Consider the following 27,103-nt stretch of genomic DNA (forward strand, 5'->3'; position numbering starts at 1 on the left):
AGGGGGGGGTGTTTCGTCTTTTTTCAACTTTTTCGTAAGAGGGGGGTGTTTCGTCTTTTTTCAACTTTTTCGTAAGGGGGGGGTGTTTCGTCCTTTTTCAACTTTTTCATAAGAGGGGGGTGTTTCGTCTTTTTTCAACATTTTCGTGAGGGGGGTGGGTCAATTGAAAGTATTCATGAAGAAATTCGGCTAAAAAATAGTTGAAAATTTTCATGAAGGATTTGGGCTTCAAAAAAGTTGAAAATTTTCATGAAGAAATTCGGCTTCAAAAAAGTTTTCGCAAGGGGGGGGTGTTTCGTCTTTTTTCAACTTTTTCGTAAGGTGGGGGTGTTTCGTCTTTTTTCAACTTTTTCGTAAGAGGGGTGTGTTTCGTCTTTTTTCAACTTTTTCGTGAGGGGGTGGGTCAATTGAAAATATTCATGAAGAAATTCGGCTTCAAAAAAGTTGAAAATTTTCATGAAGAAATTCGGCTTCAAAAAAGTTTTCGCGAGGGGGGGGTGTTTCGTCTTTTTTCAACTTTTTCGTAAGGGGGGGGTGTTTCGTCTTTTTTCAACTTTTTCGTAAGGGGGGGGTGGGTCAATTGAAAATATTCATGAAGAAATTCGGCTTCAAAAAAGTTGAAAATTTTCATGAAGTATTTGGGCTTCAAAAAAGTTGAAAATTTTCATGAAGAAATTCGGATTCAAAAAAGTTTTCGCAAGGGGGGGGTGTTTCGTCTTTTTTCAACTTTTTCGTAAGGGGGGGGTGTTTCGTCTTTTTTCAACTTTTTCGTAAGGGGGGGGTGTTTCGTCTTTTTTCAACTTTTTCGTAAGAGGGGGGTGTTTCGTCTTTTTTCAACTTTTTCGTGAGGGGGGTGGGTCAATTGAAAGTATTCATGAAGAAATTCGGTTTCAAAAAAGTTGAAAATTTTCATGAAGTATTTGGGCTTCAAAAATGTTTTAAATTTTCATGAAGAAATTCGGCTTCAAAAAAGTTGAAAATTTTCATGAAGTATTTGGACTTCAAAAATGTTTTAAATTTTGATGAAGAAATTCGGCTTCAAAAAAGTTGAAAATTTTCATGAATTATTTGGGCTTCAAAAAAGTTGAAAATTTTCATGAAGAAATTCGGCTTCAAAAAAGTTTTCGCAAAGGGGGGGTGTTTCGTCTTTTTTCAACTTTTTGTAAGGGGGGGGTGTTTCGTCTTTTTTCAACTTTTTCGTAAGAGGGGGGTGTTTCGTCTTTTTTCAACTTTTTCGTGAGGGGGGTGGGTCAATTGAAAGTATTCATGAAGAAATTCGGCTTCAAAAAAGTTTAAAATTTTAATGAAGTATTTGGGCTTCAAAAAAGTTGAAAATTTTCATGAAGAAATTCGGATTCAAAAAAGTTTTCGCAAGGGGGGGGTGTTTCGTCTTTTTTCAACTTTTTCGTAAGGGGGGGTGTTTCGTCTTTTTTCAACTTTTTCGTAAGGGGGGGGTGTTTCGTCTTTTTTCAACTTTTTCGTGAGGGGGGTAGGTCAATTGAAAGTATTCATGAAGAAATTCGGCTTCAAAAAAGTTGAAAATTTTCATGAAGGATTTGGGCTTCAAAAAAGTTGAAAATTTTCATGAAGAAATTCGGCTTCAAAAAAGTTTTCGCAAGGGGGGGGTGTTTCCTCTTTTTTCAACTTTTTCGTAAGGGGGGGGTGTTTCGTCTTTTTTCAACTTTTTCGTAAGAGGGGTGTGTTTCGTCTTTTTTCAACTTTTTCGTGAGGGGGTGGGTCAATTGAAAATATTCATGAAGAAATTCGGCTTCAAAAAAGTTGAAAATTTTCATGAAGAAATTCGGCTTCAAAAAAGTTTTCGCGAGGGGGGGGTGTTTCGTCTTTTTTCAACTTTTTCGTAAGGGGGGGGTGTTTCGTCTTTTTTCAACTTTTTCGTAAGGGGGGGGTGGGTCAATTGAAAATATTCATGAAGAAATTCGGCTTCAAAAAAGTTGAAAATTTTCATGAAGTATTTGGGCTTCAAAAATGTTTTAAATTTTCATGAAGAAATTCGGCGTCAAAAAAGTTTAAAATTTTCATGAAGTATTTGGACTTCAAAAATGTTTTAAATTTTGATGAAGAAATTCGGCTTCAAAAAAGTTTAAAATTTTCATGAAGAAATTCGGCTTCAAAAAAGTTGAAAATTTTCATGAAGTATTTGGGCTTCAAAAAAGTTGAAAATTTTCATGAAGAAATTCGGCTTCAAAAATTTTTTCGCAATGGGGGGGTGTTTCGTCTTTTTTCAACTTTTCGTAAGGGGGGTTTTTCGTCTTTTTTCAACTTTTTCAACTTTTTCGTAAGAGGGGGTTGTTTCGTCTTTTTTCAAATTTTTCGTGAGGGGGGTGGGTCAATTGAAAGTATTCATGAAGAAATTCGGCTTCAAAAAAGTTTAAAATTTTAATGAAGTATTTGGGCTTCAAAAAAGTTGAAAATTTTCATGAAGAAATTCGGATTCAAAAAAGTTTTCGCAAGGGGGGGGTGTTTCGTCTTTTTTCAACTTTTTCGTAAGGGGGGGGTGTTTCGTCTTTTTTCAACTTTTTCGTAAGGGGGGGGTGTTTCGTCTTTTTTCAACTTTTTCGTGAGGGGGGTGGGTCAATTGAAAGTATTCATTAAGAAATTCGGCTTCAAAAAAGTTGAAAATTTTCATGAAGTATTTGGGCTTCAAAAATGTTTTAAATTTTCATGAAGAAATTCGGCTTCAAAAAAGTTGAAAATTTTCATGAAGAAATTCGGCTTCAAAAAAGTTTTCGCAAGGGGGGGGTGTTTCGTCTTTTTTCAACTTTTTCGTAAGGGGGGGGTGTTTCGTCCTTTTTCAACTTTTTCATAAGAGGGGGGTGTTTCGTCTTTTTTCAACATTTTCGTGAGGGGGGTGGGTCAATTGAAAGTATTCATGAAGAAATTCGGCTTAAAAAAAGTTGAAAATTTTCATGAAGGATTTGGGCTTCAAAAAAGTTGAAAATTTTCATGAAGAAATTCGGCTTCAAAAAAGTTTTCGCAAGGGGGGGGTGTTTCGTCTTTTTTCAACTTTTTCGTAAGGGGAGGGTGTTTCGTCTTTTTTCAACTTTTTCGTAAGAGGGGTGTGTTTCGTCTTTTTTCAACTTTTTCGTGAGGGGGTGGGTCAATTGAAAATATTCATGAAGAAATTCGGCTTCAAAAAAGTTGAGAATTTTGATGAAGAAATTCGGCTTCAAAAAAGTTTAAAATTTTCATGAAGAAATTCGGCTTCAAAAAAGTTGAAAATTTTCATGAATTATTTGGGCTTCAAAAAAGTTGAAAATTTTCATGAAGAAATTCGGCTTCCAAAAAGTTTTCGCAAAGGGGGGGTGTTTCGTCTTTTTTCAACTTTTTGTAAGGGGGGGGTGTTTCGTCTTTTTTCAACTTTTTCGTAAGAGGGGGGTGTTTCGTCTTTTTTCAACTTTTTCGTGAGGGGGGTGGGTCAATTGAAAGTATTCATGAAGAAATTCGGCTTCAAAAAAGTTGAAAATTTTCATGAAGTATTTGGGCTTCAAAAAAGTTTAAAATTTTCATGAAGTATTTGGGCTTCAAAAAAGTTGAAAATTTTCATGAAGTATTTGGGCTTCAAAAATCTTTTAAATTTTCATGAAGAAATTCGGCTTCAAAAAAGTTGAAAATTTTCATGAAGAAATTCGGCTTCAAAAAAGTTTTCGCAAGGGGGGGGTGTTTCGTCTTTTTTCAACTTTTTCGTAAGGGGGGGGTGTTTCGTCCTTTTTCAACTATTTCATAAGAGGGGGGTGTTTCGTCTTTTTTCAACTTTTTCGTGAGGGGGGTGGGTCAATTGAAAGTATTCATGAAGAAATTCGGCTTCAAAAAAGTTGAAAATTTTCATGAAGGATTTGGGCTTCAAAAAAGTTGAAAATTTTCATGAAGAAATTCGGCTTCAAAAAAGTTTTCGCAAGGGGGGGGTGTTTCCTCTTTTTTCAACTTTTTCGTAAGGGGGGGGTGTTTCGTCTTTTTTCAACTTTTTCGTAAGAGGGGTGTGTTTCGTCTTTTTTCAACTTTTTCGTGAGGGGGTGGGTCAATTGAAAATATTCATGAAGAAATTCGGCTTCAAAAAAGTTTTCGCGAGGGGGGGGTGTTTCGTCTTTTTTCAACTTTTTCGTAAGGGGGGGGTGTTTTGTCTTTTTTCAACTTTTTCGTAAGGGGGGGGTGGGTCAATTGAAAATATTCATGAAGAAATTCGGCTTCAAAAAAGTTGAAAATTTTCATGAAGTATTTGGGCTTCAAAAATGTTTTAAATTTTCATGAAGAAATTCGGCGTCAAAAAAGTTTAAAATTTTCATGAAGTATTTGGACTTCAAAAATGTTTTAAATTTTGATGAAGAAATTCGGCTTCAAAAAAGTTTAAAATTTTCATGAAGAAATTCGGCTTCAAAAAAGTTGAAAATTTTCATGAAGTATTTGGGCTTCAAAAAAGTTGAAAATTTTCATGAAGAAATTCGGCTTCAAAAAATTTTTCGCAATGGGGGGGTGTTTCGTCTTTTTTCAACTTTTCGTAAGGGGGGGGTGTTTCGTCTTTTTTCAACTTTTTCGTAAGAGGGGGTTGTTTCGTCTTTTTTCAAATTTTTCGTGAGGGGGGTGGGTCAATTGAAAGTATTCATGAAGAAATTCGGCTTCAAAAAAGTTTAAAATTTTAATGAAGTATTTGGGCTTCAAAAAAGTTGAAAATTTTCATGAAGAAATTCGGATTCAAAAAAGTTTTCGCAAGGGGGGGGTGTTTCGTCTTTTTTCAACTTTTTCGTAAGGGGGGGGTGTTTCGTCTTTTTTCAACTTTTTCGTAAGGGGGGGGTGTTTCGTCTTTTTTCAACTTTTTCGTGAGGGGGGTGGGTCAATTGAAAGTATTCATTAAGAAATTCGGCTTCAAAAAAGTTGAAAATTTTCATGAAGTATTTGGGCTTCAAAAATGTTTTAAATTTTCATGAAGAAATTCGGCTTCAAAAAAGTTGAAAATTTTCATGAAGAAATTCGGCTTCAAAAAAGTTTTCGCAAGGGGGGGGTGTTTCGTCTTTTTTCAACTTTTTCGTAAGGGGGGGGTGTTTCGTCCTTTTTCAACTTTTTCATAAGAGGGGGGTGTTTCGTCTTTTTTCAACATTTTCGTGAGGGGGGTGGGTCAATTGAAAGTATTCATGAAGAAATTCGGCTTAAAAAAAGTTGAAAATTTTCATGAAGGATTTGGGCTTCAAAAAAGTTGAAAATTTTCATGAAGAAATTCGGCTTCAAAAAAGTTTTCGCAAGGGGGGGGTGTTTCGTCTTTTTTCAACTTTTTCGTAAGGGGGGGGTGTTTCGTCTTTTTTCAACTTTTTCGTAAGAGGGGTGTGTTTCGTCTTTTTTCAACTTTTTCGTGAGGGGGTGGGTCAATTGAAAATATTCATGAAGAAATTCGGCTTCAAAAAAGTTGAAAATTTTGATGAAGAAATTCGGCTTCAAAAAAGTTTAAAATTTTCATGAAGAAATTCGGCTTCAAAAAAGTTGAAAATTTTCATGAATTATTTGGGCTTCAAAAAAGTTGAAAATTTTCATGAAGAAATTCGGATTCAAAAAAGTTTTCGCAAGGGGGGGGTGTTTCGTCTTTTTTCAACTTTTTCGTAAGGGGGGGTGTTTCGTCTTTTTTCAACTTTTTCGTAAGGGGGGGGTGTTTCGTCTTTTTTCAACTTTTTCGTGAGGGGGGTGGGTCAATTGAAAGTATTCATGAAGAAATTCGGCTTCAAAAAAGTTGAAAATTTTCATGAAGTATTTGGGCTTCAAAAAAGTTTAAAATTTTCATGAAGTATTTGGGCTTCAAAAAAGTTGAAAATTTTCATGAAGTATTTGGGCTTCAAAAATGTTTTAAATTTTCATGAAGAAATTCGGCTTCAAAAAAGTTGAAAATTTTCATGAAGAAATTCGGCTTCAAAAAAGTTTTCGCAAGGGGGGGGTGTTTCGTCTTTTTTCAACTTTTTCGTAAGGGGGGGGTGTTTCGTCCTTTTTCAACTATTTCATAAGAGGGGGGTGTTTCGTCTTTTTTCAACTTTTTCGTGAGGGGGGTGGGTCAATTGAAAGTATTCATGAAGAAATTCGGCTTCAAAAAAGTTGAAAATTTTCATGAAGGATTTGGGCTTCAAAAAAGTTGAAAATTTTCATGAAGAAATTCGGCTTCAAAAAAGTTTTCGCAAGGGGGGGGTGTTTCCTCTTTTTTCAACTTTTTCGTAAGGGGGGGGTGTTTCGTCTTTTTTCAACTTTTTCGTAAGGGGGGGGTGGGTCAATTGAAAATATTCATGAAGAAATTCGGCTTCAAAAAAGTTGAAAATTTTCATGAAGTATTTGGGCTTCAAAAATGTTTTAAATTTTCATGAAGAAATTCGGCTTCAAAAAAGTTTAAAATTTTCATGAAGTATTTGGACTTCAAAAATGTTTTAAATTTTGATGAAGAAATTCGGCTTCAAAAAAGTTTAAAATTTTCATGAAGAAATTCGGCTTCAAAAAAGTTGAAAATTTTCATGAAGTATTTGGGCTTCAAAAAAGTTGAAAATTTTCATGAAGAAATTAAGCTTCAAAAAAATTTTCGCAATGGGGGGGTGTTTCGTCTTTTTTCAACTTTTCGTAAGGGGGGGGTGTTTCGTCTTTTTTCAACTTTTTCGTAAGAGGGGGTTGTTTCGTCTTTTTTCAAATTTTTCGTGAGGGGGGTGGGTCAATTGAAAGTATTCATGAAGAAATTCGGCTTCAAAAAAGTTTAAAATTTTAATGAAGTATTTGGGCTTCAAAAAAGTTGAAAATTTTCATGAAGAAATTCGGATTCAAAAAAGTTTTCGCAAGGGGGGTGTTTCGTCTTTTTTCAACTTTTTCGTAAGGGGGGGTGTTTCGTCTTTTTTCAACTTTTTCGTAAGGGGGGGGTGTTTCGTCTTTTTTCAACTTTTTCGTGAGGGGGGTGGGTCAATTGAAAGTATTCATTAAGAAATTCGGCTTCAAAAAAGTTGAAAATTTTCATGAAGTATTTGGGCTTCAAAAATGTTTTAAATTTTCATGAAGAAATTCGGCTTCAAAAAAGTTGAAAATTTTCATGAAGAAATTCGGCTTCAAAAAAGTTTTCGCAAGGGGGGGGTGTTTCGTCTTTTTTCAACTTTTTCGTAAGGGGGGGGTGTTTCGTCCTTTTTCAACTTTTTCATAAGAGGGGGGTGTTTCGTCTTTTTTCAACATTTTCGTGAGGGGGGTGGGTCAATTGAAAGTATTCATGAAGAAATTCGGCTTAAAAAAAGTTGAAAATTTTCATGAAGGATTTGGGCTTCAAAAAAGTTGAAAATTTTCATGAAGAAATTCGGCTTCAAAAAAGTTTTCGCAAGGGGGGGGTGTTTCGTCTTTTTTCAACTTTTTCGTAAGGGGGGGGTGTTTCGTCTTTTTTCAACTTTTTCGTAAGAGGGGTGTGTTTCGTCTTTTTTCAACTTTTTCGTGAGGGGGTGGGTCAATTGAAAATATTCATGAAGAAATTCGGCTTCAAAAAAGTTGAAAATTTTGATGAAGAAATTCGGCTTCAAAAAAGTTTAAAATTTTCATGAAGAAATTCGGCTTCAAAAAAGTTGAAAATTTTCATGAATTATTTGGGCTTCAAAAAAGTTGAAAATTTTCATGAAGAAATTCGGATTCAAAAAAGTTTTCGCAAGGGGGGGGTGTTTCGTCTTTTTTCAACTTTTTCGTAAGGGGGGGTGTTTCGTCTTTTTTCAACTTTTTCGTAAGGGGGGGGTGTTTCGTCTTTTTTCAACTTTTTCGTGAGGGGGGTGGGTCAATTGAAAGTATTCATGAAGAAATTCGGCTTCAAAAAAGTTGAAAATTTTCATGAAGTATTTGGGCTTCAAAAAAGTTTAAAATTTTCATGAAGTATTTGGGCTTCAAAAAAGTTGAAAATTTTCATGAAGTATTTGGGCTTCAAAAATGTTTTAAATTTTCATGAAGAAATTCGGCTTCAAAAAAGTTGAAAATTTTCATGAAGAAATTCGGCTTCAAAAAAGTTTTCGCAAGGGGGGGGTGTTTCGTCTTTTTTCAACTTTTTCGTAAGGGGGGGGTGTTTCGTCCTTTTTCAACTATTTCATAAGAGGGGGGTGTTTCGTCTTTTTTCAACTTTTTCGTGAGGGGGGTGGGTCAATTGAAAGTATTCATGAAGAAATTCGGCTTCAAAAAAGTTGAAAATTTTCATGAAGGATTTGGGCTTCAAAAAAGTTGAAAATTTTCATGAAGAAATTCGGCTTCAAAAAAGTTTTCGCAAGGGGGGGGTGTTTCCTCTTTTTTCAACTTTTTCGTAAGGGGGGGGTGTTTCGTCTTTTTTCAACTTTTTCGTAAGGGGGGGGTGGGTCAATTGAAAATATTCATGAAGAAATTCGGCTTCAAAAAAGTTGAAAATTTTCATGAAGTATTTGGGCTTCAAAAATGTTTTAAATTTTCATGAAGAAATTCGGCTTCAAAAAAGTTTAAAATTTTCATGAAGTATTTGGACTTCAAAAATGTTTTAAATTTTGATGAAGAAATTCGGCTTCAAAAAAGTTTAAAATTTTCATGAAGAAATTCGGCTTCAAAAAAGTTGAAAATTTTCATGAAGTATTTGGGCTTCAAAAAAGTTGAAAATTTTCATGAAGAAATTAAGCTTCAAAAAAATTTTCGCAATGGGGGGGTGTTTCGTCTTTTTTCAACTTTTCGTAAGGGGGGGGTGTTTCGTCTTTTTTCAACTTTTTCGTAAGAGGGGGTTGTTTCGTCTTTTTTCAAATTTTTCGTGAGGGGGGTGGGTCAATTGAAAGTATTCATGAAGAAATTCGGCTTCAAAAAAGTTTAAAATTTTAATGAAGTATTTGGGCTTCAAAAAAGTTGAAAATTTTCATGAAGAAATTCGGATTCAAAAAAGTTTTCGCAAGGGGGGTGTTTCGTCTTTTTTCAACTTTTTCGTAAGGGGGGGTGTTTCGTCTTTTTTCAACTTTTTCGTAAGGGGGGGGTGTTTCGTCTTTTTTCAACTTTTTCGTGAGGGGGGTGGGTCAATTGAAAGTATTCATTAAGAAATTCGGCTTCAAAAAAGTTGAAAATTTTCATGAAGTATTTGGGCTTCAAAAATGTTTTAAATTTTCATGAAGAAATTCGGCTTCAAAAAAGTTGAAAATTTTCATGAAGAAATTCGGCTTCAAAAAAGTTTTCGCAAGGGGGGGGTGTTTCGTCTTTTTTCAACTTTTTCGTAAGGGGGGGGTGTTTCGTCCTTTTTCAACTTTTTCATAAGAGGGGGGTGTTTCGTCTTTTTTCAACATTTTCGTGAGGGGGGTGGGTCAATTGAAAGTATTCATGAAGAAATTCGGCTTAAAAAAAGTTGAAAATTTTCATGAAGGATTTGGGCTTCAAAAAAGTTGAAAATTTTCATGAAGAAATTCGGCTTCAAAAAAGTTTTCGCAAGGGGGGGGTGTTTCGTCTTTTTTCAACTTTTTCGTAAGGGGGGGGTGTTTCTTTTTTTTTTCAACTTTTTCGTAAGAGGGGTGTGTTTCGTCTTTTTTCAACTTTTTCGTGAGGGGGTGGGTCAATTGAAAATATTCATGAAGAAATTCGGCTTCAAAAAAGATGAAAATTTTCATGAAGAAATTCGGCTTCAAAAAAGTTTTCGCGAGGGGGGGGTGTTTCGTCTTTTTTCAACTTTTTCGTAAGGGGGGGGTGTTTCGTCTTTTTTCAACTTTTTCGTAAGGGGGGGGTGGGTCAATTGAAAATATTCATGAAGAAATTCGGCTTCAAAAAAGTTGAAAATTTTCATGAAGTATTTGGGCTTCAAAAATGTTATAAATTTTCATGAAGAAATTCGGCTTCAAAAAAGTTTAAAATTTTCATGAAGTATTTGGACTTCAAAAATGTTTTAAATTTTGATGAAGAAATTCGGCTTCAAAAAAGTTTAAAATTTTCATGAAGAAATTCGGCTTCAAAAAAGTTGAAAATTTTCATGAAGTATTTGGGCTTCAAAAAAGTTGAAAATTTTCATGAAGAAATTCGGCTTCAAAAATTTTTTCGCAAGGGGGGGTGTTTCGTCTTTTTTCAACTTTTCATAAGGGGGGGGTGTTTCGTCTTTTTTCAACTTTTTCGTAAGAGGGGGTTGTTTCGTCTTTTTTCAACTTTTTCGTGAGGGGGGTTGGTCAATTGAAAGTATTCATGAAGAAATTCGGCTTCAAAAAAGTTTAAAATTTTAATGAAGTATTTGGGCTTCAAAAAAGTTGAAAATTTTCATGAAGAAATTCGGATTCAAAAAAGTTTTCGCAAGGGGGGGGTGTTTCGTCTTTTTTCAACTTTTTCGTAAGGGGGGGGTGTTTCGTCTTTTTTCAACTTTTTCGTAAGGGGGGGGTGTTTCGTCTTTTTTCAACTTTTTCGTGAGGGGGGTGGGTCAATTGAAAGTATTCATGAAGAAATTCGGCTTCAAAAAAGTTGAAAATTTTCATGAAGTATTTGGGCTTCAAAAAAGTTTAAAATTTTCATGAAGTATTTGGGCTTCAAAAATGTTTTAAAATTTCATGAAGAAATTCGGCTTCAAAAAAGTTGAAAATTTTCATGAAGAAATTCGGCTTCAAAAAAGTTTTCGCGAGGGGGGGGTGTTTCGTTTTTTTTCAACTTTTTCGTAAGGGGGGGGTGTTTCGTCTTTTTTCAACTTTTTCGTAAGGGGGGGGTGGGTCAATTGAAAATATTCATGAAGAAATTCGGCTTCAAAAAAGTTGAAAATTTTCATGAAGTATTTGGGCTTCAAAAAAGTTGAAAATTTTCTTGAAGAAATTCGGCTTCAAAAAAGTTTTCGCAAAGGGGGGGTGTTTCGTCTTTTTTCAACTTTTCTTAAGGGGGGGGTGTTTCGTCTTTTTTCAACTTTTTCGTAAGAGGGGTGTGTTTCGTCTTTTTTCAACTTTTTCGTGAGGGGGTGGGTCAATTGAAAATATTCATGAAGAAATTCGGCTTCAAAAAAGTTGAAAATTTTCATGAAGAAATTCGGCTTCAAAAAAGTTTTCGCGAGGGGGGGGTGTTTCGTTTTTTTTCAACTTTTTCGTAAGGGGGGGGTGTTTCGTCTTTTTTCAACTTTTTCGTAAGAGGGGGGTGTTTCGTCTTTTTTCAACTTTTTCGTGAGGGGGGGTGGGTCAATTGTAAATATTCATGAAGAAATTCGGCTTCAAAAAAGTTTTCGCAAGGGGGGGTGTTTCGTCTTTTTTCAACTTTTTCCTAAGGGGGGGGTGTTTCGTCTTTTTTCATCTTTTTCGTGAGGGGGGGGTGTTTCGTCTTTTTTCAAATTTTTCGTAAGAGGGGGGTGTTTCGTCTTTTTTCAACTTTTTCGTGAGGGGGGTGGGTCAATTGAAAATATTCATGAAGAAATTCGGCTTCAAAAAAGTTTAAAATTTTCATGAAGAAATTCGGCTTCAAAAAAGTTGAAAATTTTCATGAAGTATTTGGGCTTCAAAAAAGTTTAAAATTTTCATGAAGAAATTCGGCTTCAAAAAAGTTTTCGCAAAGGGGGGGTGTTTCGTCTTTTTTCAACTTTTTCGTAAGAGGGGGGTGTTTCGTCTTTTTTCAACTTTTTCGTGAGGGGGGTGGGTCAATTGAAAGTATTCATGAAGAAATTCGGCTTCAAAAAAGTTTAAAATTTTAATGAAGTATTTGGGCTTCAAAAAAGTTGAAAATTTTCATGAAGAAATTCGGATTCAAAAAAGTTTTCGCAAGGGGGGGGTGTTTCGTCTTTTTTCAACTTTTTCGTAAGGGGGGGGTGTTTCGTCTTTTTTCAACTTTTTCGTAAGGGGGGGTTGTTTCGTCTTTTTTCAACATTTTCGTGAGGGGGGTGGGTCAATTGAAAATATTCATGAAGAAATTCGGCTTCAAAAAAGGTGAAAATTTTCATGAAGTATTTGGGCTTCAAAAAAGTTTAAAATTTTCATGAAGAAATTCGGCTTCAAAAAAGTTTTCGTAAGGGGGAGGTGTTTCGTCTTTTTTCAACTTTTTCGTGGGGGGGGTGTTTCGTCTTTTTTCAACTTTTCGTAAGAGGGGGGTGTTTCGTCTTTTTTCAACTTTTTCGTGAGGGGGGTGGGTCAATTGAAAATATTCATGAAGAAATTCGGCTTCAAAAAAGTTTAAAATTTTCATGAAGTATTTAGGCTTCAAAAAAGTTGAAAATTTTCATGAAGAAATTCGGCTTCAAAAAAGTTTTCATAAGGGGGAGGTGTTTCGTCTTTTTTCAACTTTTTCTTGAGGGGGGGTGTTTCGTCTTTTTTCAACTTTTTCGTAAGGGGGGGTGTTTCGTCTTTTTTCAACTTTTTCGTAAGGGGGGGTGTTTCGTCTTTTTTCAACTTTTTCGTAAGAGGGGGGTGTTTCGTCTTTTTTCAACTTTTTCGTGAGGGGGGTGGGTCAATTGAAAGTATTCATGAAGAAATTCGGCTTCAAAAAAGTTTAAAATTTTCATGAAGTATTTCAGCTTCAAAAAAGTTGAAAATTTTCATGAATAAATTCGGCTTCAAAAAAGTTTTCGTAAGGGGGAGGTTTTTCGTCTTTTTTCAACTTTTTCGTGAGGGGGGGTGTTTCGTCTTTTTTCAACTTTTTCGTGAGGGGGGGTGTTTCGTCTTTTTTCAACTTTTTCGTAAGAGGGGGGTGTTTCGTCTTTTTTCAACTTTTTCGTGAGGGGGGTGGGTCAATTGAAAGTATTCATGAAGAAATTCGGCTTCAAAAAAGTTGAAAATTTTCATGAAGTATTTGGGCTTCAAAAAAGTTGAAAATTTTCATGAAGAAATTCGGATTCAAAAAAGTCGAAAATATTCATGAAGAAATTCGGCGTCAAACAAATTGAAAATTTTCATGAAGTATTTGGGCTTCAAAAAAGTTGAAAATTTTCATGAAGTTATTCGGCTTCAAAAAAGTTGAAAATTTTCATGAAGTTTTTGGGCTTCAAAAAAGTCGAAAATTTTCATGAAGTATTTCAGCTTCAAAAAAGTTGAAAATTTTGATGAAAAGATTTCGGCTTCAAAAAAGTTGAAAATTTTCATGAAAAGATTTCGGCTTCAAAAAAGTTGAAAATTTTCATGAAAAGATTTCGGCTTCAAAAAAGTTCAAAATTTTCACGACAGGATTTCAGCTTTAAAAAAGTCGAACATTTTCATGAAGTATTTCGACTTCAAAAAATTTGAAAATTTTCATGAAGTATTTCGGATTCAAAAAAGTTGAACATTTTCACGACCGGATTTCGGCGTTAAAAAAGTCGAACATTTTCATGAAGTATTTCAGCTTCAAAAAAGTTGAAAATTTTCATGAAAAGATTTCGGCTTCAAAAAAGTTGAAAATTTTCATGAAAAGATTTCGGCTTCAAAAAAGTTGAAAATTTTCATGAAAAGATTTCGGCTTCAAAAAAGTTGAAAATTTACACGACAGGATTTCGGCTTTAAAAAAGTTTAACATTTTCATGAAGTATTTCGGATTCAAAAAAGTTGAAAATTTTCACGACAGGATTTCGACTTTAAAAAAGTCGAACATTTTCATGAAGTATTTCGGCTTCAAAAAAGTTGAACATTTTCATGAAGTATTTGGGCTTCAAAAAGGTTGAAAATTTTCACGACAGGATTTCAGCTTTAAAAAAGTCAAACATTTTCATGACGTATTTCAGCTTCAAAAAAGTTGAAAATTTTGATGAAAAGATTTCGGCTTCAAAAAAGTTGAAAATTTTCATGAAAAGATTTTGGCTTCAAAAAAGTTTAAAATTTTCATGAAAAGATTTCGGCTTCAAAAAAGTTCAAAATTTTCACGACAGGATTTCAGCTTTAAAAAAGTCAAACATTTTCATGAAGTATTTCAGCTTCAAAAAAGTTGAAAATTTTGATGAAAAGATTTCGGCTTCCAAAAAGTTGAAAATTTTCATGAAAAGATTTTGGCTTCAAAAAAGTTTAAAATTTTCATGAAAAGATTTCGGATTCAAAAAAGTTGAACATTTTCACGACAGGATTTCGGCGTTAAAAAAGTCGAACATTTTCATGAAGTATTTCAGCTTCAAAAAAGTTGAAAATTTTCATGAAAAGATTTCGGCTTCAAAAAAGTTGAAAATTTTCATGAAAAGATTTCGGCTTCAAAAAAGTTGAAAATTTTCATGAAAAGATTTCGGCTTCAAAAAAGTTGAAAATTTTCAAGACAAGATTTCGGCTACAAAAAAGTTGAAAATTTTCACGATAGGATTTCGGCTTTAAAAAAGTCGAACATTTTCATGAAGTATTTGGGCTTCAAAAAAGATGAAAATTTTCACGACAGGATTTCGGCTTCAAAAAAGTAGAACATTTTCATGAAGTATTTCGGCTTCAAAAAGGTTACAAATTTTCACGACAGGATTTCTGCTTTAAAAAAGTCGAACATTTTCATGAAGTATTTCGGCTTCAAAAAAGTTGAACATTTTCATGAAGTATTTGGGCTTCAAAAAAGTTGAAAATTTTCACGACAGGATTTCGGCTTTAAAAAAGTCGAACATTTTCATGAAGTATTTCAGCTTCAAAAAAGTTGAAAATTTTCATGAAAAGATTTCGGCTTCAAAAAAGTTCAAAATTTTCACGACAGGATTTCAGCTTTAAAAAAGTCGAACATTTTCATGAAGTATTTCGACTTCAAAAAATTTGAAAATTTTCATGAAGTATTTCGGATTCAAAAAAGTTGAACATTTTCACGACAGGATTTCGGCGTTAAAAAAGTCGAACATTTTCATGAAGTATTTCAGCTTCAAAAAAATTGAAAATTTTCATGAAAAGATTTCGGCTTCAAAAAAGTTGAAAATTTTCATGAAAAGATTTCGGCTTCAAAAAAGTTGAAAATTTTCATGAAAAGATTTCGGCTTCAAAAAAGTTGAAAATTTTCACGACAGGATTTCGGCTTTAAAAAAGTTTAACATTTTCATGAAGTATTTCGGATTCAAAAAAGTTGAAAATTTTCACGACAGGATTTCGACTTTAAAAAAGTCAAACATTTTCATGAAGTATTTCGGCTTCAAAAAGGTTGAAAATTTTCACGACAGGATTTCGGCTTTAAAAAAGTCAAACATTTTCATGAAGTATTTCGGCTTCAAAAAAGTTGAACATTTTCATGAAGTATTTGGGCTTCAAAAAAGTTGAAAATTTTAACGACAGGATTTCAGCTTTAAAAAAGTCAAACATTTTCATGAAGTATTTCAGCTTCAAAAAAGTTGAAAATTTTCAAGAAAAGATTTCGGCTTCAAAAAAGTTGAAAATTTTCATGAAAAGATTTCGGCTTCAAAAAAGTTGAAAATTGTCACGACAGGATTTCGGCTTTAAAAAAGTCGAACATTTTCATGAAGTATTTCAGCTTCTAAAAAGTTGAAAATTTTCATGAAAAGATTTCGGCTTCAAAAAAGTTGAAAATTTTCATGAAAAGATTTCGGCTTCAAAAAAGTTGAAAATTTTCAAGACAAGATTTCGGCTACAAAAAAGTTGAAAATTTTCACGACAGGATTTCGGCTTTAAAAAAGTCGAACATTTTCATGAAGTATTTGGGCTTCAAAAAAGATGAAAATTTTCACGACAGGATTTCGGCTTCAAAAAAGTCTAACATTTTCATGAAGTATTTCGGCTTCAAAAAGGTTACAAATTTTCACGACAGGATTTCTGCTTTAAAAAAGTCGAACATTTTCATGAAGTATTTCGGCTTCAAAAAAGTTGAACATTTTCATGAAGTATTTGGGCTTCAAAAAAGTTGAAAATTTTCACGACAGGATTTCGGCTTTAAAAAAGTCGAACATTTTCATGAAGTATTTCAGCTTCAAAAAAGTTGAAAATTTTCATGAAAAGATTTCGGCTTCAAAAAAGTTCAAAATTTTCACGACAGGATTTCAGCTTTAAAAAAGTCGAACATTTTCATGAAGTATTTCGACTTCAAAAAATTTGAAAATTTTCATGAAGTATTTCGGATTCAAAAAAGTTGAACATTTTCACGACAGGATTTCGGCGTTAAAAAAGTCGAACATTTTCATGAAGTATTTCAGCTTCAAAAAAGTTGAAAATTTTCATGAAAAGATTTCGGCTTCAAAAAAGTTGAACATTTTCATGAAAAGATTTCGGCTTCAAAAAAGTTGAAAATTTTCACGACAGGATTTCGGCTTTAAAAAAGTTTAACATTTTCATGAAGTATTTCGGATTCAAAAAAGTTGAAAATTTTCACGACAGGATTTCGACTTTAAAAAAGTCAAACATTTTCATGAAGTATTTCGGCTTCAAAAAGGTTGAAAATTTTCACGACAGGATTTCGGCTTTAAAAAAGTCGAACATTTTCATGAAGTATTTCGGCTTCAAAAAAGTTGAACATTTTCATGAAGTATTTGGGCTTCAAAAAAGTTGAAAATTTTAACGACAGGATTTCAGCTTTAAAAAAGTCAAACATTTTCATGAAGTATTTCAGCTTCAAAAAAGTTGAAAATTTTGATGAAAAGATTTCGGCTTAAAAAAAGTTGAAAATTTTCATGAAAAGATTTTGGCTTCAAAAAAGTTGAAAATTTTCATGAAAAGATTTCGGCTTCAAAAAAGTTCAAAATTTTCACGACAGGATTTCAGCTTTAAAAAAGTCGAACATTTTCATGAAGTATTTCGAATTCAAAAAATTTGAAAATTTTCATGAAGTATTTCGGATTCAAAAAAGTTGAACATTTTCACGACAGGATTTCGGCGTTAAAAAAGTCGAACATTTTCATGAAGTATTTCAGCTTCAAAAAAGTTGAAAATTTTCATGAAAAGATTTCGGCTTCAAAAAAGTTGAAAATTTTCATGAAAAGATTTCGGCTTCAAAAAAGTTGAAAATTTTCATGAAAAGATTTCGGCTTCAAAAAAGTTGAAAATTTTCAAGACAAGATTTCGGCTACAAAAAAGTTGAAAATTTTCACGATAGGATTTCGGCTTTAAAAAAGTCGAACATTTTCATGAAGTATTTGGGCTTCAAAAAAGATGAAAATTTTCACGACAGGATTTCGGCTTCAAAAAAGTAGAACATTTTCATGAAGTATTTCGGCTTCAAAAAGGTTACAAATTTTCACGACAGGATTTCTGCTTTAAAAAAGTCGAACATTTTCATGAAGTATTTCGGCTTCAAAAAAGTTGAACATTTTCATGAAGTATTTGGGCTTCAAAAAAGTTGAAAATTTTCACGACAGGATTTCGGCTTTAAAAAAGTCGAACATTTTCATGAAGTATTTCAGCTTCAAAAAAGTTGAAAATTTTCATGAAAAGATTTCGGCTTCAAAAAAGTTCAAAATTTTCACGACAGGATTTCAGCTTTAAAAAAGTCGAACATTTTCATGAAGTATTTCGACTTCAAAAAATTTGAAAATTTTCATGAAGTATTTCGGATTCAAAAAAGTTGAACATTTTCACGACAGGATTTCGGCGTTAAAAAAGTCGAACATTTTCATGAAGTATTTCAGCTTCAAAAAAATTGAAAATTTTCATGAAAAGATTTCGGCTTCAAAAAAGTTGAAAATTTTCATGAAAAGATTTCGGCTTCAAAAAAGTTGAAAATTTTCATGAAAAGATTTCGGCTTCAAAAAAGTTGAAAATTTTCACGACAGGATTTCGGCTTTAAAAAAGTTTAACATTTTCATGAAGTATTTCGGATTCAAAAAAGTTGAAAATTTTCACGACAGGATTTCGACTTTAAAAAAGTCAAACATTTTCATGAAGTATTTCGGCTTCAAAAAGGTTGAAAATTTTCACGACAGGATTTCGGCTTTAAAAAAGTCAAACATTTTCATGAAGTATTTCGGCTTCAAAAAAGTTGAACATTTTCATGAAGTATTTGGGCTTCAAAAAAGTTGAAAATTTTAACGACAGGATTTCAGCTTTAAAAAAGTCAAACATTTTCATGAAGTATTTCAGCTTCAAAAAAGTTGAAAATTTTCAAGAAAAGATTTCGGCTTCAAAAAAGTTGAAAATTTTCATGAAAAGATTTCGGCTTCAAAAAAGTTGAAAATTGTCACGACAGGATTTCGGCTTTAAAAAAGTCGAACATTTTCATGAAGTATTTCAGCTTCTAAAAAGTTGAAAATTTTCATGAAAAGATTTCGGCTTCAAAAAAGTTGAAAATTTTCATGAAAAGATTTCGGCTTCAAAAAAGTTGAAAATTTTCAAGACAAGATTTCGGCTACAAAAAAGTTGAAAATTTTCACGACAGGATTTCGGCTTTAAAAAAGTCGAACATTTTCATGAAGTATTTGGGCTTCAAAAAAGATGAAAATTTTCACGACAGGATTTCGGCTTCAAAAAAGTCTAACATTTTCATGAAGTATTTCGGCTTCAAAAAGGTTACAAATTTTCACGACAGGATTTCTGCTTTAAAAAAGTCGAACATTTTCATGAAGTATTTCGGCTTCAAAAAAGTTGAACATTTTCATGAAGTATTTGGGCTTCAAAAAAGTTGAAAATTTTCACGACAGGATTTCGGCTTTAAAAAAGTCGAACATTTTCATGAAGTATTTCAGCTTCAAAAAAGTTGAAAATTTTCATGAAAAGATTTCGGCTTCAAAAAAGTTGAAAATTTTCACGACAGGATTTCAGCTTTAAAAAAGTCGAACATTTTCATGAAGTATTTCGACTTCAAAAAATTTGAAAATTTTCATGAAGTATTTCGGATTCAAAAAAGTTGAACATTTTCACGACAGGATTTCGGCGTTAAAAAAGTCGAACATTTTCATGAAGTATTTCAGCTTCAAAAAAGTTGAAAATTTTCATGAAAAGATTTCGGCTTCAAAAAAGTTGAACATTTTCATGAAAAGATTTCGGCTTCAAAAAAGTTGAAAATTTTCACGACAGGATTTCGACTTTAAAAAAGTCAAACATTTTCATGAAGTATTTCGGCTTCAAAAAGGTTGAAAATTTTAACGACAGGATTTCGGCTTTAAAAAAGTCGAACATTTTCATGAAGTATTTCGGCTTCAAAAAAGTTGAACATTTTCATGAAGTATTTGGGCTTCAAAAAAGTTGAAAATTTTAACGACAGGATTTCAGCTTTAAAAAAGTCAAACATTTTCATGAAGTATTTCAGCTTCAAAAAAGTTGAAAATTTTGATGAAAAGATTTCGGCTTAAAAAAAGTTGAAAATTTTCATGAAAAGATTTTGGCTTCAAAAAAGTTGAAAATTTTCATGAAAAGATTTCGGCTTCAAAAAAGTTCAAAATTTTCACGACAGGATTTCAGCTTTAAAAAAGTCGAACATTTTCATGAAGTATTTCGAATTCAAAAAATTTGAAAATTTTCATGAAGTATTTCGGATTCAAAAAAGTTGAACATTTTCACGACAGGATTTCGTCGTTAAAAAAGTCGAACATTTTCATGAAGTATTTCAGCTTCAAAAAAGTTGAAAATTTTCATGAAAAGATTTCGGCTTCAAAAAAGTTGAAAATTTTCATGAAAAGATTTCGGCTTCAAAAAAGTTGAAAATTTTCACGACAGGATTTCGGCTTTAAAAAAGTCGAACATTTTCATGAAGTATTTCGGCTTCAAAAAATTTCAAAAATTTTCATGAAGTATTTCGGATTCAAAAAAGTCGAACATTTTCACGACAGGATTTCGGCGTTAAAAAAGTCGAACATTTTCATGAAGTATTTCAGCTTCAAAAAAGTTGAAAATTTTCATGAAAAGATTTCGGCTTCAAAAAAGTTGAAAATTTTCATGAAAAGATTTCGGCTTCAAAAAAGTTGAAAATTTTCATGAAAAGATTTCGGCTTCAAAAAAGTTGAAAATTTTCATGACAGGATTTCGGCTTTAAAAAAGTTGAACATTTTCACGAAGTATTTGGGCTTCAAAAAAGTTGAAAATTTTCATGAAAGGATTTCGGCTTTAAAAAAGTCGAACATTTTCATGAAGTATTTCGGCTTCAAAAAGGTTGAAAATTTTCACGACAGGATTTCGGCTTTAAAAAAGTCGAACATTTTCATGAAGTATTTCGGCTTCAAAAAAGTTGAACATTTTCATGAAGTATTTGGGCTTCAAAAAAGTTGAAAATTTTCACGACAAGATTTCGGCTTTAAAAAAGTCTCACATTTTCATGAAGTATTTCGGCTTCAAAAAAGTTGAACATTTTCATGAAGTATTTGGGCTTCAAAAAAGTTGAAAATTTTCACGACAGGATTTCCGCTTTAAAAAAGTCGAACATTTTCATGAAGTATTTCAGCTTCAAAAAAGTTGAAAATTTTCATGAAAAGATTTCGGCTTCAAAAAAGTTGAAAATTTTCATGAAAAGATTTCGGCTTCAAAAGAGTTGAAAATTTTCACGACAGGATTTCGACTTTAAAAAAGTCGAACATTTTCATGAAGTATTTCGGCTTTAAAAAAGTCGAACATTTTCATGAAGTATTTCGGCTTCAAAAAATGTCAAAAATTTTCATGAAGTATTTCGGATTCAAAAAAGTCGAACATTTTCACGACAGGATTTCGGCGTTAAAAAAGTCGAACATTTTCATGAATTATTTCAGCTTCAAAAAAGTTGAAAATTTTCATGAAAAGATTTCGGCTTCAAAAAAGTTTAAAATTTTCATGAAAAGATTTCGGCTTCAAAAAAGTTGAAAATTTTCACGACAGAATTTCGGCTTTAAAAAAGTTGAAAATTTTCACGACAGGATTTCGGCTTTAAAAAAGTTGAACATTTTCACGAAGTATTTGGGCTTCAAAAAAGTTGAAAATTTTCATGAAAGGATTTCGGCTTTAAAAAAGTCGAACATTTTCATGAAGTATTTCGGCTTCAAAAAGGTTGAAAATTTTCACGACAGGATTTCGGCTTTAAAAAAGTCGAACATTTTCATGAAGTATTTCGGCTTCAAAAAAGTTGAAAATTTTCACGACAGGATTTCGGCGTTAAAAAAGTCGAACATTTTCATGAAGTATTTCAGATTCAAAAAAGTTGAAAATTTCATGAAAAGATTTCGGCTTCAAAAAAGTTGCAAATTTTCATGAAAAGATTTCGGCTTCAAAAAAGTTGAAAATTTTCATGAAAAGATTTCGGCTTCAAAAAAGTTGAAAATTTTCATGAAAAGATTTCGGCTTCAAAAAAGTTGAAAATTTTCAAGAAAAGATTTCGGCTTTAAAAAAGTTGAAAATTTTCACGACAGGATTTCGGCTTTAAAAAAGTCTCACATTTTCATGAAGTATTTCAGCTTCTAAAAAGTTGAAAATTTTCATGAAAAGATTTCGGCTTCAAAAAAGTTGAAAATTTTCAAGAAAAGATTTCGGCTTTAAAAAAGTTGAAAATTTTCACGACAGGATTTCGGCTTTAAAAAAGTCGAACATTTTCATGAAGTATTTCAGCTTCTAAAAAGTTGAAAATTTTCATGAAAAGATTTCGGCTTCAAAAAAGTTGAAAATTTTCATGAAAAGATTTCGGCTTCAAAAAAGTTGAAAATTTTCAAGACAAGATTTTGGCTACAAAAAAGTTGAAAATTTTCACGACAGGATTTCGGCTTTAAAAAAGTCGAACATTTTCATGAAGTATTTGGGCTTCAAAAAAGATGAAAATTTTCATGAAGTATTTGGGCTTCAAAAAAGTTGAAAATTTTCACGACAGGATTTCGGCTTTAAAATAGTCGAACATTTTCATGAAGTATTTCAGCTTCAAAAAAGTTGAAAATTTTCATGAAAAGATTTCGGCTTCAAAAAAGTTGAAAATTTTCATGAAAAGATTTCGGCTTCAAAAAAGTTGAAAATTTTCACGACAGGATTTCGGCTTTAAAAAAGTCGAACATTTTCATGAAGTATTTCAGCTTCAAAAAAGTTGAAAATTTTCATGAAAAGATTTCGGCTTCAAAAAAGTTTAAAATTTTCATGAAAAGATTTCGGTTTCAAAAAAGTTGAAAATTTTCATGAAAAGATTTCGGCTTCAAAAAAGTTGAAAATTTTCACGACAGGATTTGGGCTTTAAAAAAGTCTAACATTTTCATGAAGTATTTCGGCTTCAAAAAGGTTACAAATTTTCACGACAGGATTTCGGCTTTAAAAAAGTCGAACATGTTCATGAAGTATTTCAGCTTCAAAAAAGTTGAAAATTTTCACGACAGGATTTCGGCGTTAAAAAAGTCGAACATTCTCATGAAGTATTTCAGCTTCAAAAAAGTTGAAAATTTTCATGAAAAGATTTCGGCTTCAAAAAAGTTGAACATTTTCATGAAAAGATTTCGGCTTCAAAAAAGTTGAAAATTTTCATGAAAAGATTTCGGCTTCAAAAAAGTTGAAAATTTTCACGACAGGATTTCGGCTTTAAAAAAGTTTAACATTTTCATGAAGTATTTCGGATTCAAAAAAGTTGAAAATTTTCACGACAGGATTTCGACTTTAAAAAAGTCAAACATTTTCATGAAGTATTTCGGCTTCAAAAAGGTTGAAAATTTTCACGACAGGATTTCGGCTTTAAAAAAGTCGAACATTTTCATGAAGTATTTCGGCTTCAAAAAAGTTGAACATTTTCATGAAGTATTTGGGCTTCAAAAAAGTTGAAAATTTTAACGACAGGATTTCAGCTTTAAAAAAGTCAAACATTTTCATGAAGTATTTCAGCTTCAAAAAAGTTGAAAATTTTGATGAAAAGATTTCGGCTTCAAAAAAGTTGAAAATTTTCATGAAAAGATTTTGGCTTCAAAAAAGTTGAAAATTTTCATGAAAAGATTTCGGCTTCAAAAAAGTTCAAAATTTTCACGACAGGATTTCAGCTTTAAAAAAGTCGAACATTTTCATGAAGTATTTCGAATTCAAAAAATTTGAAAATTTTCATGAAGTATTTCGGATTCAAAAAAGTTGAACATTTTCACGACAGGATTTCGTCGTTAAAAAAGTCGAACATTTTCATGAAGTATTTCAGCTTCAAAAAAGTTGAAAATTTTCATGAAAAGATTTCGGCTTCAAAAAAGTTGAAAATTTTCATGAAAAGATTTCGGCTTCAAAAAAGTTGAAAATTTTCACGACAGGATTTCGGCTTTAAAAAAGTCGAACATTTTCATGAAGTATTTCGGCTTCAAAAAATTTCAAAAATTTTCATGAAGTATTTCGGATTCAAAAAAGTCGAACATTTTCACGACAGGATTTCGGCGTTAAAAAAGTCGAACATTTTCATGAAGTATTTCAGCTTCAAAAAAGTTGAAAATTTTCATGAAAAGATTTCGGCTTCAAAAAAGTTGAAAATTTTCATGAAAAGATTTCGGCTTCAAAAAAGTTGAAAATTTTCATGAAAAGATTTCGGCTTCAAAAAAGTTGAAAATTTTCATGACAGGATTTCGGCTTTAAAAAAATTGAACATTTTCACGAAGTATTTGGGCTTCAAAAAAGTTGAAAATTTTCATGAAAGGATTTCGGCTTTAAAAAAGTCGAACATTTTCATGAAGTATTTCGGCTTCAAAAAGGTTGAAAATTTTCACGACAGGATTTCGGCTTTAAAAAAGTCGAACATTTTCATGAAGTATTTCGGCTTCAAAAAAGTTGAACATTTTCATGAAGTATTTGGGCTTCAAAAAAGTTGAAAATTTTCACGACAAGATTTCGGCTTTAAAAAAGTCTCACATTTTCATGAAGTATTTCGGCTTCAAAAAAGTTGAAAATTTTCACGACAGGATTTCCGCTTTAAAAAAGTCGAACATTTTCATGAAGTATTTCAGCTTCAAAAAAGTTGAAAATTTTCATGAAAAGATTTCGGCTTCAAAAAAGATGAAAATTTTCACGACAGGATTTCGGCTTTAAAAAAGTCTCACATTTTCATGAAGTATTTCGGCTTCAAAAAAGTTGAACATTTTCATGAAGTATTTCGAATTCAAAAAATTTGAAAATTTTCATGAAGTATTTCGGATTCAAAAAAGTTGAACATTTTCACGACAGGATTTCGTCGTTAAAAAAGTCGAACATTTTCATGAAGTATTTCAGCTTCAAAAAAGTTGAAAATTTTCATGAAAAGATTTCGGCTTCAAAAAAGTTGAAAATTTCCATGAAAAGATTTCGGCTTCAAAAAAGTTGAAAATTTTCACGACAGGATTTCGGCTTTAAAAAAGTCGAACATTTTCATGAAGTATTTCGGCTTCAAAAAATTTCAAAAATTTTCATGAAGTATTTCGGATTCAAAAAAGTCGAACATTTTCACGACAGGATTTCGGCGTTAAAAAAGTCGAACATTTTCATGAAGTATTTCAGCTTCAAAAAAGTTGAAAATTTTCATGAAAAGATTTCGGCTTCAAAAAAGTTGAAAATTTTCATGAAAAGATTTCGGCTTCAAAAAAGTTGAAAATTTTCATGAAAAGATTTCGGCTTCAAAAAAGTTGAAAATTTTCATGACAGGATTTCGGCTTTAAAAAAGTTGAACATTTTCACGAAGTATTTGGGCTTCAAAAAAGTTGAAAATTTTCATGAAAGGATTTCGGCTTTAAAAAAGTCGAACATTTTCATGAAGTATTTCGGCTTCAAAAAGGTTGAAAATTTTCACGACAGGATTTCGGCTTTAAAAAAGTCGAACATTTTCATGAAGTATTTCGGCTTTAAAAAAGTTGAACATTTTCATGAAGTATTTCGGCTTCAAAAAAGTTGAAAATTTTCACGACAGGATTTCCGCTTTAAAAAAGTCGAACATTTTCATGAAGTATTTCAGCTTCAAAAAAGTTGAAAATTTTCATGAAAAGATTTCGGCTTCAAAAAAGTTGAAAATTTTCACGACAGGATTTCGGCTTTAAAAAAGTCTCACATTTTCATGAAGTATTTCGGCTTCAAAAAAGTTGAACATTTTCATGAAAAGATTTCGGCTTCAAAAAAGTTGAAAATTTTCACGACAGGATTTCGGCTTTAAAAAAGTCGAACATATTCATGAAGTATTTCAGCTTCAAAAAAGTTGAAAATTTTCATGAAAAGATTTCGGCTTCAAAAAAGTTGAAAATTTTCATGAAAAGATTTCGGCTTCAAAAGAGTTGAACATTTTCACGACAGGATTTCGACTTTAAAAAAGTCGAACATTTTCATGAAGTATTTCGGCTTTAAAAAAGTCGAACATTTTCATGAAGTATTTCGGCTTTAAAAAAGTTGAAAATTTTCATGAAGTATTTCGGCTTCAAAAAAGTTGAAAATTTTCACGACAGGATTTCGGCGTTAAAAAAGTCGAACATTTTCATGAAGTATTTCAGATTCAAAAAAGTTGAAAATTTCATGAAAAGATTTCGGCTTCAAAAAAGTTGCAAATTTTCATGAAAAGATTTCGGCTTCAAAAAAGTTGAAAATTTTCACGACAGAATTTCGGCTTTAAAAAAGTCGAACATTTTCATGAAGTATTTCGGCTTCAAAAAATTTCAAAAATTTTCATGAAGTATTTCGGATTCAAAAAAGTCGAACATTTTCACGACAGGATTTCGGCGTTAAAAAAGTCGAACATTTTCATGAATTATTTCAGCTTCAAAAAAGTTGAAAATTTTCATGAAAAGATTTCGGCTTCAAAAAAGTTGAAAATTTTCACGACAGGATTTGGGCTTTAAAAAAGTCTAACATTTTCATGAAGTATTTCGGCTTCAAAAAGGTTACAAATTTTCACGACAGGATTTCGGCTTTAAAAAAGTCGAACATGTTCATGAAGTATTTCAGCTTCAAAAAAGTTGAAAATTTTCATGAAAAGATTTCGGCTTCAAAAAAGTTGAAAATTTTCACGACATGATTTCGGCTTTAAAAAAGTCGAACATTTTCATGAAAAGATTTCGGCTTCAAAAAAGTTGAAAATTTTCATGAAAAGATTTCGGCTTCAAAAAAGTTGAAAATTTTCATGAAAAGATTTCGGCTTCAAAAAAGTTGAAAATTTTCATGAAAAGATTTCGGCTTCAAAAAAGTTGAAAATTTTCACGACAGGATTTCGGCTTTAAAAAAGTCTCACATTTTCATGAAGTATTTCAGCTTCTAAAAAGTCGAACATTTTCACGACAGGATTTCGGCGTTAAAAAAGTCGAACATTTTCATGAAGTATTTCAGCTTCAAAAAAGTTGAAAATTTTCATGAAAAGATTTCGGCTTCAAAAAAGTTGAAAATTTTCATGAAAAGATTTCGGCTTCAAAAAAGTTGAAAATTTTCATGAAAAGATTTCGGCTTCAAAAAAGTTGAAAATTTTCATGACAGGATTTCGGCTTTAAAAAAGTTGAACATTTTCACGAAGTATTTGGGCTTCAAAAAAGTTGAAAATTTTCATGAAAGGATTTCGGCTTTAAAAAAGTCGAACATTTTCATGAAGTATTTCGGCTTCAAAAAGGTTGAAAATTTTCACGACAGGATTTCGGCTTTAAAAAAGTCGAACATTTTCATGAAGTATTTCGGCTTTAAAAAAGTTGAACATTTTCATGAAGTATTTCGGCTTCAAAAAAGTTGAAAATTTTCACGACAGGATTTCCGCTTTAAAAAAGTCGAACATTTTCATGAAGTATTTCAGCTTCAAAAAAGTTGAAAATTTTCATGAAAAGATTTCGGCTTCAAAAAAGTTGAAAATTTTCACGACAGGATTTCGGCTTTAAAAAAGTCTCACATTTTCATGAAGTATTTCGGCTTCAAAAAAGTTGAACATTTTCATGAAAAGATTTCGGCTTCAAAAAAGTTGAAAATTTTCACGACAGGATTTCGGCTTTAAAAAAGTCGAACATATTCATGAAGTATTTCAGCTTCAAAAAAGTTGAAAATTTTCATGAAAAGATTTCGGCTTCAAAAAAGTTGAAAATTTTCATGAAAAGATTTCGGCTTCAAAAGAGTTGAACATTTTCACGACAGGATTTCGACTTTAAAAAAGTCGAACATTTTCATGAAGTATTTCGGCTTTAAAAAAGTCGAACATTTTCATGAAGTATTTCGGCTTTAAAAAAGTTGAAAATTTTCATGAAGTATTTCGGCTTCAAAAAAGTTGAAAATTTTCACGACAGGATTTCGGCGTTAAAAAAGTCGAACATTTTCATGAAGTATTTCAGATTCAAAAAAGTTGAAAATTTCATGAAAAGATTTCGGCTTCAAAAAAGTTGCAAATTTTCATGAAAAGATTTCGGCTTCAAAAAAGTTGAAAATTTTCACGACAGAATTTCGGCTTTAAAAAAGTCGAACATTTTCATGAAGTATTTCGGCTTCAAAAAATTTCAAAAATT

The sequence above is a fragment of the Labrus mixtus genome, chromosome 2, assembly GCF_963584025.1.
Source record: "Labrus mixtus chromosome 2, fLabMix1.1, whole genome shotgun sequence".
NCBI lineage: Eukaryota > Metazoa > Chordata > Actinopteri > Labriformes > Labridae > Labrus > Labrus mixtus.